At 43.0% G+C, this 14628-nt stretch overlaps 1 protein-coding gene across 2 annotated transcripts in view; it reads left to right on the forward strand.

Moving 5' to 3' along the window:
* The first annotated feature begins 795 nt into the window (after positions 1-795).
* LOC138840105 (A-kinase anchor protein 17B-like) overlaps positions 796-14628 on the forward strand; it is a 35381-nt gene continuing 21548 nt past the window's right edge. For both annotated transcript variants that reach the window (XM_070039835.1, XM_070039836.1), the window contains exons 1-2: positions 796-852; positions 10736-10838. The gene's annotated coding sequence lies outside the window, so the exon portion shown is untranslated. The remainder of the gene's footprint in view (positions 853-10735; positions 10839-14628) is intronic.

Raw genomic sequence — 14628 nt, forward strand, 5'->3', positions numbered from 1 at the left:
GTGCCAGTGGCTCTCGCCTGTATTCCTCGCTAATCAGTTGTCTGAGATCTGAGGATCGTGGTTCAAAGCCAGCCCAGGCAGGAAAGACCGAGAGACTCTTCCTTAAAACCACCAGAAAGCCGGAAGTGGCGCTGTGGTTCAAGTGGTAGAGCGCTTGCCTTGCAAGCCTGAGGCCCTGGGTTCGATTCCTCAGCACCACATAAGCAAAAAGAAAAAAGCTGGAAGTGGCGCTGTGGTTCAAGTGGTAGAGCGTTTGCCTTGAGCTGAAGAGCGCAAGGACATCGCCCAAGCCCCATGTCTGAAAAATAAGTACCACAACTGCAGGGATAAAGTCAGTGAACGACCTTTGAGATTCCTGCTGACCTTGTGATATGTAACATTTGTCCAAATGAATGACCATTTCTCAGCCGACCCACTTCAGACATGGTAGGCAATGCACTTCTCTTGTCAGCTTTTTGTACACTAGTTTTTTCGGAGGAAGGAAGTTCTGTGTGTAGGAGGCAGGCGTTTGCAGGTAAGTGGCAGCGTGACTTTGTGCGACTGGAAAGCAGTTAACCTGGGCCTCGTCAGGAGCGACGGCACAAAGGGGAAAACTTCAGCTCTGGGTTTGCTGCGCAAGAGGGGCGGGGTTACTTCAACGGTTGCTCAGGAGAAAGCGATTGGCCCTGAGGGAATCGATAGGGGGCGGGACTAGTCCATGGTTGCCATTGGTTGTGCCGGTGAGTTGAGGGTTGGCCGTTAGGGGGCGGAGCCCAAGAGGGGTAGAGGTTGACTGAGCAAGAACCCACCGGCAGAAGCGAGCCGGCTGGCCGGAAGCCAGGCGGAGGACTCCACAGCCGGGAATTGAGTGGGGTGAGTTCCCTGTGACTACTAAGGAGTTAGGATTTGGGGGTGGAGGACATTGTCACTGGGGGCGAGAGCCTACGTGTCCGGCTTAGATGCGGCAAGGACACTTCAGTTCCCGAGGTGCTCCACGCCACAGCCATTCAACAGCTGGCCTCGGCGGCAGCAGTCGCGGGGAGCAACCGGGCGCGTTGAGGGTTGGGAGGGAGGCGGTGTTGCGATTCCGCTATGCCGGTGGAGCCCAGGCAGGACGCGCATCGGCTTCTGGTAAATGCCGTCAGCTTGACTAGCGGAGAAGGCAGCAGCCACATCCCGTAGCGTGTTGATGGATTGGCCTAGCGCCGCTGAAATTGCCTGGCACACAGGGCCACACTGAGGCTTAGGAAGAGGCTGCGCTGGGGCCCTGGAGCGCTCAGCCTGCCACAAACGCCAAATACCCGTAGCCTCTTCCTCTGCTTCTTTCTCTTCACCCTACACCAAGCTTCTGTAATTCCTCCAGCCTTGGGTTTGCAATAGGGGGCGCTCGGGCCTCAGCTCCCGCAGAGGTCACCAAAGGCTTTCCCCCAGGGAACATTGGCAGTGATACACAGTTAAGGAGAACTAAAGTTATCATCTCCTCTCCCTTAATTTTGTCCCGGTTCCTGATGGCCTACTGTTCCCCTGACGTCCACCCAGGCCCCACCGAAGACCTGATTCTTGACTTCAGGGACTTCTCAAGATATCTGTCTCCACTTACAGTGACTAGAGGGGAATGGAATAAATCTGCATTCAATTTCACTAAGAGAGAGCTGGGTCACCCATAGGCTTTTGCAATGCCAAATCCTAGATTTGGATTGGTGGGATGATGGATGCTGGAAAGAAACAACTTGAGGAGTCTTACGGGAGATGGCCATCCCAGCACAGATGGGAGGCACACACTCTTGGGACTCATGCCTGCTCCATTTCAGGGCTTGTTTCTTGTGATTTTTATTTAAAGCTGAAAACTTACAAATGCTGCTAACTCCAACGGATAACTTGTATTGAAACATTAGGTTCCAGGATGGAGGAAGTCCACTTTTAGTCCTTTCCATTTTCTGTTTTCCATTGGACCTCAAAGACCATGCCCATTTGTGTGTGTGTGTGTGTGTGTGTGTGTGTGTGTGTGTGTGTGTGTGTGTGTGTGTGTGTGTGTGTGTTCTGGGGCTTGAACTCAGGGCCTGGATGCTATTCCTTACCTTGTTCACTCAAGGTCGGAGCTCTACCACTTAAGCTACAGCTCTCCTTCCAGCTTTTTGGTGGTTAATAAAGATGACAGTCTCTCAGACTTTCCTGTCTGGTATGGCTTTAAAATGAGATCCTCAGCCTCCCAAATAGCCAGTATTACAGGCATGAGCCACCAGTACCTGATGATCATGCCCATTTTGCCCAGTGTTCTGCCTGCCTCTGATCTAATTTTTAAATCCCATGATGCTAAAAAGAGTGTAAACACGTGCAGCACAATTGGTAGTGTTCAGATTTCATGTTCACAAAACCATTCTCTGGAATAATGTAGTTAACAATCTCTCAAAGTCGGTTTTTAATCATTTCACTTAATGAATGTGGCATTCCAGTAGTCATATTTTTCTGTGTTCTGTTATTATTATTTTTTGTCAGTTATGGTACTTGAACTCTGTGCATGACCACTGTCCCTCAGCTCTTCAGCTCAAGACTAGTGCTCTACTACTTGAACCACAGCATCACTTCCAGTTTTCTGGTGGTTTATTGGAGATAAAAGTCTCATGGCTTTTCCTGCCTGGGATGGCTTTGAACAGTAATCCTCAGATCTCAGCCTCCTGAGTAGCTAGGCTTATAGGCATGAGCCACTAGCGCCCAGCTTGTGCTCTGTTCTTTTCTGGGGAGAGAGTCTCCTGTATGATTCATAATTTGAATCATAGACTAACTTCCATGATAATATTTTCCCTTCAATTCTTGTTAGGCACAAGGAAAAGTAGATTAAGCCTGCTGGCCTGGGTACCCACTGCGTTCCCACTACCACAGGTATCAGGGGATAGATGAGGCTGGTTGGAAGTGGTGTAATGGGGGAGGGACAGGGTTAAAGGTTCTCCACTTATTCCTAGCTGAAGATCATACTTGTAATGTGACAATGTTGTCCAGGTTCCCTATCATATACTTACATAAAGTGGAGCCATTAACTGGCTTCATGTTTCATTTCCAGTATCAGAAAGAAAGACAAGGCTTAAAGGTCAAGGAAAATGGAGATGAGAACCACGTCAGATACAACATGGTAGTGTTGATGCTGGTGGTGGTGGTGTGTGCATGTATAAGAGAGAGAAAGAGTGAGTGAGAGAGAGAGAAAGAGAGAGAGAGACAGACAGACAGACAGACAGACAGACAGAGACACAGAGACAGAAGCAGACACACAGAGAAGGAAAGAGAATTATTCTAAACATTGAAGCAGTTATCTGCACTGAGATTAGCCAAACATTTATTTTTTCAATTTGTACCCCCTTTGTTAGAGAAAGGGAAATTTTCTAACATATTTCAGAGTAGTTCCAATTGTGCAACTCTGACTCAGTTTTTGCTTGGGCCTATGGATTTTATGTTGTGTCTAACATACTCATGGCCATTCAAGAAGCTTGAAAGCCAAGCTGTGGGCTGAAGCACAGTTGGAGCCAACATGGACTGCATAGAATCCAGTGGTGCTGGAAGAAAAGGAAGGCCAGTGAAAATTGAGTAAGGATAAGAATAACAATACTAGTAATAATAATGGCTTATATCAATTGAACTTATGGAGGGAGTAATAAACACTTTACTCGCATCATTTCATGCAATGCTTCAAAAAATCCTATAAGAACAAGAGAAGAAATAATCTTGGAAGGTGAGTTCCTTAAATCCAAAATTCCAAAATCTAAACTATTTCAAAATATGAAAGTTTTGGAGATGGCTGTAGTTAAAAATTCAAGTACACTAATAATGTTCTATAACATTACCTTTGGGGTCTGGGAATGTTGCTTAGCAGTAGAGTGCTTGTATGAAGATGGCAAAATGAAACCCACTAGAAGCTGTTGAATAATAGGAGGTGAAGGGATGGTGAATTCAGAGTAGTGAGGGGTCAGTTTGATGAAAGCATTGTATATGTGTGGGTGAAATACCAAGGTTAAATCCCTTTGAACAATTAATATACACTTCAAAAAATGAATGATGGCCAGGAGGCTGAGATCTGAGAATTGCAGTTTGATATAAGCCTGGGAAGGAAAGACTCTTACCTCCAAGTAACCACCAAAAGCTACAAATGGAGCTGTGATTCAAGTGGTAGAGCAAAGAAGCTAAGGGACAAAACCCAGGCCCTGAGTTCAAGCTGTAGTATCAGCATAAAAAAGTGGCAGAAATGTAAAACAGGTCCTGTCTGGGGGTTGAGTAGGAGGAGCAGAAAGGGGAGAGGATGAATATGGTCAAAATACTTCTTGTACATGGGTAAAAATGGAATAGTGAAGCAGGTTGAGGTTTGTTTGGGAAGTGGGGAATGGAAAATGAGGGAGAGTGATGGAGGGAGAGAGTGTGATCAAGGTAAATTGTATGCATAGAGGGACATGACAGAATGAACCAACATTTTCTTTTTCAAGAACTCAAACTCAGTATTGAGCTTTCAATCATTGGCTGACACTCTACCACCTGAGCCATGCCTCTAACCCCATGAGCCTCTCTTTGACAACTAATTGATGTTAATAAAACTCTGGCAAAATTAAATAGGGGATCTTGAGAATAGTGTGTGTGTGTGTGTGTGTGTGTGTGTGTGTGTGTGTGTGTGTGTGTGTGTGTGTGTGTGTGTGTGTGTGTGTGTGTTGGTTCTGGGGCTAGAGCTCAGTTGTCAGCATATATGTCATATTTCTTCATTTCTTGGATCATATGCATGCAGCCAAGCAGATTCCATAGTCCAGTGGGTAGAAAGAGCAAGCTAGGGGCCCTGAGTCCAATTCAGCCCTAAATGAGTATACTTCAGCCTACACACCATTTGAAAAGCAATTAATTTAAGAGGTCAACATTGAAAAAGCTAAAGATCTCAATGAAACCCAGGATTTCTGGCTGGAAGGCCTGGACTATGTGTTTTTCCTGCAGAAGGTTAAGCTTTACAGAACAGACACCTTCATTTGGGGCCTCAGTACTCTGCTTCTCCTGCCTGATCTCCAGGCCCCATTCTGGGGACTTAACCTGGTTCCATACGTCCTAGACTTTTGCTTGAGGAAAATAAACCCCACTTGGGAAGATTCTGATTCAAGATTAGCTTTTTGCCTTACTATGTAAGTAATGAATTATCTTACCTAAGATGTGAAGAATTGTAACACACAGGGATGCTGTGGACATTGGCCACAGACTGATGAGTATCCTTAGCTGGTACCTTTCCTTTGCCTTGACTGAAAGACTGCTGTGCAAGAGTCCTCCAAAAGACATCCTTGTGGGCTTTTGTTTTCCTTCAGCTTCTACTTACACTGGGACTCAGGTTTTGTTTCTGCTGAATACTTGATGATTGGAAGATCTGGGCAAAAATGATTGAACAAAAACAAGTTCCTGGTGAAAAACAACTCAGTTTTATGTGTATATGGGAGTGGGGGGTGGAAGGGGGGAAGTCCTAGGGCTTGATCTCAGGACCTGGGCATTGTCCCTGAGCTTTTTTGTTGGTGTTGTATTTCATTGGTCATAGGGCTTGAACTCAGGCCTGGGTGCTGGCTTTTACAAGGCCAGCTAGCTCAAGGCTAGCACTTCTGGTTTTCTGGGGGTTAATTTGAGATAAGACTCTCATGGACTTTCCTGCCCAGGTTGGCTTTGAACCACCATCCTCAGATTCAGCCTCCTGAGTAGCTAGGATTACAGATATGAGCCACTGGTGCCCAGTTCCCTGAGCTTTTTTTGCTAATGGCTAGTGCTCTACCACTTGTGCCATAGCTCCACTTCCAGTTTTTTGGTGTTTAATTGAAGATGATGATTCACATGGACTTTCCTGCCTGGGCTGGCTTCAAACCATGAATCTCAGATCTCAGCTTCCTGAGAAACTAGAATTACAGGTGTGAGGTACCTGTGGCAACTTAGAATTTTTTTTGGGGTCCCGTCATGGGGCCTGAACTCTGGGCCTGGGCACTGTCCCTCAGCTCTTCAGCTCAAGGCTAGTGCTCCACCACTTGAGCCACACAGCACCACTTCGGCTTTTTTCTTTTTGCTTATGTGGTGCTGAGGAATCAAACCCAGGGCCTCATACATGCAAGGCAAGCGCTCTACCACTGAGCCACCTTCCCAGCCCTTAGAATTGTTTTAAGGAAGGAGGAGGGCTGGAGAGGATGAGTCAAATAAAGATATATTGTAAGTATATAGGGAAGTGTCACATTGAAACCTCTCCTGTACAGTTAATATATGCTAATAAAAATATTTTTTCAGGGACTGGGAAGGTAGGTGGCCTACAGGTAGAGGCTTGCCTAGCATGCATGAAGCTCTGGGTTTAATTCCTTAGTACCACATAACAGAAAAAGCCAGAAGTGGCACTGTGGCTCAAGTGGAAGAATGCTAGCCTTGAGTAAAAGAAGCTCAGGAACAGTGCTAGCCACTGAGTTCAAGCCCCAGGATTGGGAAAAAAATCCTCAAAAAAAGAAAGAAAATTCCATGGTATCAGAAAGATTGACATTGCCCCATTAGGAAATGGAAAGACTTGGAAAAAATTATATTAAGTGAAGTAAGCCAGGCCCAAAGAAACATAGGTCCCATGGTTTCCCTTATTTGCAATTACTAGTATATGTATGAGACAAGCAGAAACGGTCAGATAAGTTGATGTTAGGTGAAATGAACCCCAAGATAAGACTCATATTTTTTCTTTCTTGCTATTGTTTCTAACATATTCATAAGATGATTTCTTTGTTGCTTTGTATGTCCCTCCCCCATGTATTTGATGTTGGTATAATTTGTGGAAGGAAAGGGAAAAAACAAATTGTTGAAATAGGGATACAGGTAGACCCATTGCAACAATGAGATGTACAAGACGTTATGTGGAAAAACAAACTTTACAACTTTGGCTGGGGCAGGGGAGGGTGGAGCAGAGATGGGAAGGAATGGGAAGGGGAAACAAAGGAGGAGGCAACAATGCTTGATAAGAAATGTAATCATTACCTTGCCCATGTAATTGTAACCCCTCTGTACAGTATTTTCACAATAAAAAAAGAAAGAAAAGGCAAGTGGGGGGCTGGGAAGGTGGCTCAGTGGTAGAGTGCTTGCCTTGCATGCATGAGGCCTTGGGTTGGATTCCTCAGCACCACATAAGCAAAAAGAAAAAAGCCGGAAGTGGCGCTGTGACTCAAGTGGTAGAGTGCTAGCCTTGAGCTGAAGAGCTGAGGGACAGCGCCCAGGCCCAGAGTTCAGGCCCACAACTGGACCCAAAAAAGAAAAGAAAAGAAAAGAAAAGTCTAGTTGGACTAGAATGGAAGAATGGAGACCATTTGACAATACAGAAAAAGCCATAGAAATTAATTCTTATCCTTTGACATGGTATTATACTTTGAGAAAATATTTTTATTTTCTCATTATCTTTGAGTAGTTATACAAAAAGGTTTTAGTTCAACATGCCAATTTGTGAGTACAATTAATCTTGATCAAGGTCACCCCTTCCATCATGGTCTCCTATCTCTCCTCACTCTACCCATCCCCTCAAGTTACCTGATTCCAAGAGAAAATAATTTATAAAAGCTTTGAACACAGCCAGAGGCATGTATAGATCACTTTATGCAACATGTGTAAAGCCCTGAATTCAAACCCCAGTACCACCAAAAAATAAAAGGTTTATAAAAAGATTTTTGGAGGCTGGGAAGGTGGCTCAGTGGTAGAGTGCTTGCCTTGCATGCATGAGGCCATGGGTTCAATTCCTCAGCACCACATAAGCAGAAAAAGCCGGAAGTGGCGCTGTAGCCCAAGTGGTAAAGCGCTAGCCTTGAGCTGAAGAGCTGAGGGACAGCACCCAGGCCGAGAGTTCAGGCCCCACAACTGGCAAAAAAAAAAGGGCTGGGAAGGTGGCTCAAGTGGTAGAGCACTAGCCTTGAGCTGAAGAGCTTAGGGACAGAGCCCAGGCCCAGAGTTCAGGCCCCACGACCAGACCCCCCCCCCCAAAAAAAAAAGATTTTTGGTCAGGCACTAGTGGCTCACATTTGTAATTATAACTACTCAAGAGGCTGATATATAAGGATTGCAGTTTGAAACCAGCCTGGGCAGAAAAGTCCCTGTGGAGCACTCATCTCCAATTAACCACTGAAAAACTGGAAGTGGCACTGTGGCTAAAGTGGTAGAGCATTAGCCTTGAGCAAAAGAAGCTCAGGGACAGCGCCCACCCTGAGTTCAATCCCTACAACCAACCAAAAAATGTTTTATGGTAAGTGTTATAGTAGTCTACAGTAGTGCTGTTTTGAAAAGAGTAATGCTCTTTCAGAAAAATAGTAAAGCTGGGCATGGAAGTAGACACATGTAATCCCAGCACTTAGAAGGTGGAAAACAGAAAGATCTTGAGTTCTAAGCCAGCCTGGAACACATGGTAAGATCAATAAATAAATAAACATATAAACAAATAAAATAAAAGCAAAATGGCTCTATGTTTGTAATCATAGATACTTGGAAGGCTAAGGAAGAGTGGTTTGAGGTATGACTCAGTTGATAAAGCACTAGCCAATGAGCAAAAATAGTACTAGTGAGCTGGGAAGGTGGCTCAGTGGTAGAATGCCTGCCTTGCATGCATAAGGCCATGGGTTCGATTCGTCAGTACCACATAAGCAGAAAAATCTGGAAGTGGTGCTGTGGCTCAAGTGGTAGAGTGCTAGCTTTGAGCTGAAGAGCTGAAGGACAGTGCCCAGAGTTTAGACCCCACGACCGACAAAAAATCAAAAACAACAACAAAAAAAAAACATACTACTGGGGCTAGGAAGGTGGCTCAGTGGTAGAGCGCTTGCCTTGCATGCCTGAGGCCCTGGGTTCGATTCCTCAGCACCACATAAGTAAAATGAAAAAAGCCGGAAGTGGCGCTGTGGCTCAAGTGGTAGAGCACTAGCCTTGAGCTGAAGAGCTGAGGGACAGCGCCCAGGCCCAGAGTTCAGGCTCCACAACCAGACTCCCTCCCCCCAAAAATAAAAAAAAAATGTACTACTGAGTTTGAGGCCTATGCCCCTCAGTAGATGAATGGATCAAGAAAATGCATGTGTGTAATATATAATGGAATCCTATGCTTCCATCAGAAAGAATGGCATTGTCCCATTTGTAAGGAAATGGAAGGACTTGGAAAAAATCATATTAAGTGAAGTAAGCCAGACCCAAAGAAACATAGGCCCCATGGTCTCCCTTATTTGCAATAATTAGTATATATTAGGATAATCTTAGCAGATGAGCAGACTAGCTCAATAGCTATGTACATATGACCATATAAGATGATGCTATGTGAAATAAATTCCAAGACATGGACACAAGAGGTTTTTCTTTGTTGTTGTTGTTTTCAATGTACTACATGATTTCTCTTTTCTTTTGTGTGTTCCCTCCCCCCCCCCCCCTGCATGGTTTATCCTCTGTTGTCGATTTTGGTACCTTGGGTATTGTATGTACATTTATCTGAGCTAAGGAAGGGAAGGGGAACAGCAAAATGGTGAGACAAAGGAGAAAGGGGGGAATCTATGCACAGTGATACTCACAAGACAACATGTTGGAAATGATCTGTACAACTTGGGGGGGGGGTTATTGGAGGGGTAGGGAAAGAGGGAGAAAAATGAGAGAAGGCGGAAAAAGTTAGACAAGAAATGTAATCACTACCTTACTTATGTAACTGTAACCCCCTCTGTACATCACTTTAACAATACAGTTTTAAAAAAGAATGAAAGAATCATAGTTCAAAGCCACCCTGAGCAGCAAAGTCTGTAAGACCTTCTTCTCAAGCCCTAGCTGGGCACAATGACATATGCCTGCTATCACAAACTACCTCAGAAGGCTGAAATTGGGAGATTTTTACCAGACTAGCCTCAGCAGAAAATTCCCAAAGGCTCCATCTCCATCGTGGTTAGCTAGCCTCTGGTGTGCATCTGTGACCTCAGCAATGACAGAAAGCCTAAAAGTAGGTGGATACCTAGGCAGGAAACAGGCGATTCTGGCTTAAAAATAACCAGTGTAGGTCTGGGAGGGTGGCTCAGTGGTAGAGGGCTTGCCTTGCATGCATGAGGCCCTGGGTTCGATTCCTCAGCACCACATAAGCAAAAAGAAAAAAAGCCAGAAGTGGCGCTGTGGCTCAAGTGGTAGAGCGCTAGCCTTGAGCTGAAGAGCTGAGGGACAGTGCCCAGGCCCAGAGTTCAGGCCCCACGACCGGACCCCCCAAAAAATAAATAACCAGTGTAAAACATGCTGGTGGTATGGCTCAGCAGTGTCATGCTAGCTTAGTAAGCAAGAAGCCCTGGATTTAAACCCAAAGATTGCAAGAAAGAAAGAAAGAAGGAGAGAAAGAAAGAAAGAAGAAGAGAAAGAAAGGAGAGAAAGAGATAAGTAAGTAAGTAAATAAGGAAAAAGAAAGAAAGGAAGGAAGGAAAGGAGGGATGGAGGGAAGGAAGCAAAAATCACTATGAGGAAGAACAGGGGGAGGATGTGCAACCCAATCTGTAGTAACGCAGTTTCTATATGATTTCTCTGTAGAATTCCTGCAGGAACTTGCCATAAGAATGAAAAATGACAGAGGTGTGGACTGTATCAATTGTATCCGGAATTGTTTCTAAAACCCAGAGCATAACCCAAATAAATCATGTTGGTAAATTTGTACAAGTGTTTATAGTTCACATGCTGTTCATGATTGAATTTATATGTATATAGTTGTTTTATTTATCATTCACTTCACTTTTAACTTTGGCCTGTTTCTCTCTGGCAGTGCTCTCTGGCGAGGATGCTACAACAAGGGAGTCACCATGAAGAGTTCCCATGAATTGTGGCGTCTTTGATCTTTCCTTTATTGACCACCTTTTTGGCATAAGGTACTGCTTAATAGTTTACTTTGTGGGACTTGAAGTCAGGTCAAATAAGGTCACTTTTAAGTTTTCAAAATTTTTTTTTTAAAGGTTGGGAAATGACTGCTATGCTCAGCAACTGCTTAGTAGTAGTACAAAACAAGATCCCATGCAGAGGCTGCTTCTGCCATCTAGGTGGCGCCTGGTAGACAGAATTTTGCTGGTAATTTTCAGACTGAAGATAAAACTGAGAAGCAAAACACTAGCAACTTCATAATATGTGTTCCCCACAAAGAATTCTATGATTTTTCACTGAGAGAGACAGAAAAAGTATGGAAAATATGCAGCCACATTCCTTTAAGTCCCTGATGGCCTTTGTTTTTTTTTTCATGTCTGTGTTAGCAATATTGTGGTAAATTAATCCAAGGTATAAAGCAGCCTTCTTGCCTGGAGGTTTCTGGGGAAAAAAAGGTGCTTCTTAATATGGTATTGAAGAAAGGGCAAAGACTAGAAGACTGGCTAGACAGGTCTGCCAACTACTTTGTGCATATAGTTTTAAAAATCTCTCCCTTTCTTTCTATCATGGAATCATACCTGTATACACTAGCATAGAGAGTTATCTAATCCATTTTCACTGAAAGGCCTAACATAGACCTGTTCTAAGTTAATTTTTCTTTCTTTCTTGTCAGTAGTGGGGCTTGAACTCAGGGTCTAGGCACTGTCCCTGAGCTTTTTTGATCAAGGCTAGTTTTCTACCACTTTGAACTACAGCACCATTTCTGCTTTTCTTGTGGTTAATTGGAGATAAGAGTCTCAAAGACTCTCCTGCCCAGGCTGGAGGTAAGAGTCTCACGGACTTTCCTGCCCGGGCTGGCTTTGAACCAAGATCCTCAGATCTCAGCCTCCTGAGTAGCTAGGATTACAGGCGTGAGCCACCTGTGCCTGGAGTCTATCTATCTATCTATCTATCTATCTATCTATTTATCTATCTATCTATCTATCTATCTATCTATCTATCTATCTATCTATCTATCTATCTATCTATCTTCCTTCCTTTCTTCCTTCCTTCCTTCCTTCCTTCCTTCCTTCCTTCCTTCCTTCCTTCCTTCCTTCCTTCCTTCCTTCCTTCCTTCCTCTCTTCTGTTTTTATTTTAATTAAGAAATTCTTTCTCTAGCTTTAGTGAGATGTGATTGACAAATTAAATTTGTGTATACATATATGTGTATATACAGCTATAGCACATATACACCATGAAATAATGACTACAATCAAGGTAATTAACACTTCTAGCACTTCATAAGGGTATTACTATTATTCATTTCTGGCTTTTTTTGAGGCACAATTGGCAAATACCAGTTGTAAAATGTACAACATATATTGCATAATTTGTTTTCTATTCCATGCAGAAACACTTTGCTTTTACAAACATTATCACATAAAGGAATCTTTAGGGTGTTTTTTTTGCCTAAAGGAAAAGAATACAGGAAAATAAATTGCCCCAAGAGATGATTTAGTATGAATCAATTTTCTTTGTTTCAAGATCAAAATTCTCCACACTAAACTTGCCTTAGAACTGAGTTTTTCTGAGTACTTCTAGAAGTTCTCTCTTCGAATAGGATTTTTGTAAATGTGTCATTGCTGAATAGCTATGTTTCCAAAAGTCTCTTTTCTTCTATGGAGACTCCCCTGTAAGTATCCCTAATAATCCCTTTCAGGCTATATTAATTGGGAATTTGGTCATTTAGAGGATCATATAATTGGAATGTTCCTCTTATTGCCAAACTGAGTGTTGCTCATTTTAATGAGGTGGTTTTGAAATATTCAAAGTTCAGAGCATATGATCAGCTTGTTTTACCAGTGTTGTTCAGTTTAAAGAGGTGTCAGAAGACTTGAACATTCATCCATTGCATCTTGACTGAAGAGCCATGGAATATTTTTGTTTAGTTAAGAGTTACTGGGAGGCGGGGGGGGGGGGGGGGAGAACAGAAAAAAATGAGTTACTGGGATTCTACACTAGCCAGACAATTGGCAATTGGCTAAGTTGATTTGACCCAGATAAATGTTGGCTGCCCTAATGAGTTGTAAATATGTTGATATAATGTTGTGTATCTAAATGATTTCGAAATGATTAACTTCAAGTTTCAAAAGCTTGGACAGCTGGGCCCAGTAGCTTATTCCTATAATCCTAGCTACTTAGGAGGCTGAGATCTAGAGGATTGTAGTTCAATGCCAGCCTGGGCAGAAAACTGCCTGAAACTCCATCTCCAAAATAACCAGCAAAAGTGGGGCTGGAGATGTGGCTCAAGTTGTAGAAAACCAGCCAAGCCAGTGAGTCCCTGAGTTCAAACTTTGGTACTGATTTAAAAAAAAAATCTAAAAACAGCTGGGTGCCAGTGGCTCACACCTGTAATCCTAGCTACTCAAGAGGCTGAGATCTGAGGATCACGGTTCAAAGCAAGCCTGGGCAGGAAAGTCCTTGAGACTCTTATCTCCAATAAACCACTAGAAAACTGGAAGTGGCACTGTGGCTCAAGTGTAGAGTGCTCGTCTTGAGCTGAAGAGCACAGGGACAGTGCCCAAGCCTAGAGTTCAAGCCCCATGATAGTAAAAAAAAAAATCTAAAAAGAAAAAGAGACACAACAAAGATCTAACTCGAGAGAGGATATGAAACTATGTAGATTGTCCTGTTCATTCTCCTCTTGCTTTTAAAATGTGCCTCATCCACATGGTATTGCTAACACAGCCATGTTTTCTGAGAATCTCCTACAGACATTGTAGCTTGAAATATCTTAGTATAGAGATATATAAAATATGTTGCTAAAATACATTTTGTGTTATTGAATAGCTATAGTTTTTTTAAGGTTAAAGGAGTCCCCCCTGGCCTCTGCAAAGCTGTTTAAAGAATAAGTCATCAGTAGGGTTGTCTGAATCATAAGGCTAGAAGAAAGATGCATGCATGTGAGTTGGGAAGGCCATGATTGAATATAACAGAATATAAGAATAGTTTTAAAAATCATTATTAAAATTTGACATTTTTTTATTGGTTGTGGGGCTTGAACTCTGGGCCTGGGCACTGTCCTTGAGCTCTTTCACTCAAGGCTAATGTTATACCACTTTGAGCACAACACAACTTTCTGTTTTCTGGTGGTTAATTGGAGATAAGAGTCTCACAGGCTTTCCTGCCCAGGCTAGCTTTGAACCATGATCTCAGCCTCCTGAGTAGCTAGGTTTACAGGCCCAACTGATTCAGTGAACCTTCAGTGCCCAACTGATTTTTAATATTATAGGGATCATAATTACAGCATTTGTTATAAGAGCCTTGTATAGAGTAGGCTTTTTAAATAAATTAATTGTTAAATTAATGGTTAAATAAATTAATTGTGCATATGACAATGATTCGTGAAAAGGATGGGAATTCTACAGTTATTTCAGTCAAAGCACAGACTTAGGGCTGGGAATGTAGCTTATTAGTAGAGTGCTTGCCTAGCATGCATGAAGCCCTGAGTTCTGTTCCTCAGTCCCACATAAACACAAAAAGCTGGAAGTGGTGCCATGGCTCAAGTGGTAGAGTGCTAGCCTTAAGCAAAAGAAGCTCAGGGACAGTGTCCAGGCCTTGAGTTCAAGCCCCAGGACTCAGCAAAAAAAAAAAGCCCAGGTTTATTAAAGGGAAAATTACAGGGCAAATCAGATTGTTCTAGGGTTAGTTTTAATTTGATCTCAGTGATCTTACCTGTTTTGGTAGATATAATTTGAGTAATATATAATCTACTGTATAGTATATAATTTAAAGTAAGTCATATGCTTCAGTAAACAGGA

This window comes from Dipodomys merriami, unplaced genomic scaffold (assembly GCF_024711535.1).
Source record: "Dipodomys merriami isolate MVZ:Mamm:240054 unplaced genomic scaffold, mDipMer1.0.p SCAF_3, whole genome shotgun sequence".
NCBI classification, from domain to species: Eukaryota; Metazoa; Chordata; class Mammalia; order Rodentia; family Heteromyidae; genus Dipodomys; species Dipodomys merriami.